The following is a 1,003-nucleotide window of genomic DNA, read 5'->3' on the forward strand; positions in this document are numbered from 1 at the left end:
TCATGGGAACAGAAAGCCTCCTTTTTCTCCTGAGAAGTGCCGGGTGCTGTTGAACTGCTCATCTTGCTGTTGACTGAGAGGGTCGGATTTCAGATCTCCCCAGAGGGCTCTTGGAAGAAGGAAGTGATGAAGAAGTTCCCCCCAAAACCCAACAAACCAGCCACTGACAACTCTACACCGACACACATGGGGTGGGATCCACTTCACGGTGACTGGTTGTCAGGCCCCTTGTGGAGGCTGAGGGTCCTGCTCTAAACAGCCGATTGCGTCGGATTTACTGGATGGAATTGCAGTCCAACCAACCAAACCAAACCAAAGGCGAGCCCACTCCAGCTCAGGGCAACCCCATGCGTCTGGCCAGGCGCTTTTAAATGCCACTGGAAGTGCCCCACGGGCGGGCCGTGGGCAGAGACCTAACTGAGTGAGCAGGATGCCTTCCTTAGGAACACGCAGAGAATCCTCTTGCCGATTCTCCCCACCCTCGGGCCCAAGAACTATGAACGGAGAGAGCGGAGGTGGAAGATTCCGACTGGTTCTGAAACAGGGTGCTGCCAAACAACCACCGGGGACCGCACGAGAAACAGAACGAGCCAGGGCAGAAGAAGGCAGTCTCAGCCACTTAGTGGGATGCCCTTAGGAGATGCTGTGGGCTCCTCCCTCTCGGGGGCTCCCTGGGTTCTTTGGCTACTCTCACGGAATTTCCACTGGAAGATCACATACATGGCCATCCCACGCCACCGATAAGACAGACAGCATCACCCCGGCTTGCACGGATCCCCTGTCCTCGCCCTGCTCCCCGTGTATCTGCCCAGAGCAGACACAAGCCTAGTGAAAATAACGGTTTTAGGGAGGGAGGACATGCTTTGTTCATCTGAATTCAACTTCCTCCGGCCTCTCCTCCCCTGAAGCCAGCTCCATCCAGAAGCTCAAGGCTAAGCAGGCGCTTGGTCCAATGCACGCGGCTTCTGAAAACCAATATGCAGGAGGCGCCCACAACCAAACG

This window comes from Echinops telfairi, unplaced genomic scaffold (genome assembly GCF_000313985.2).
Source record: "Echinops telfairi isolate 266 unplaced genomic scaffold, ASM31398v2 ScPeMD7_7463;HRSCAF=8501, whole genome shotgun sequence".
In the NCBI taxonomy this organism is placed as follows: domain Eukaryota; kingdom Metazoa; phylum Chordata; class Mammalia; order Afrosoricida; family Tenrecidae; genus Echinops; species Echinops telfairi.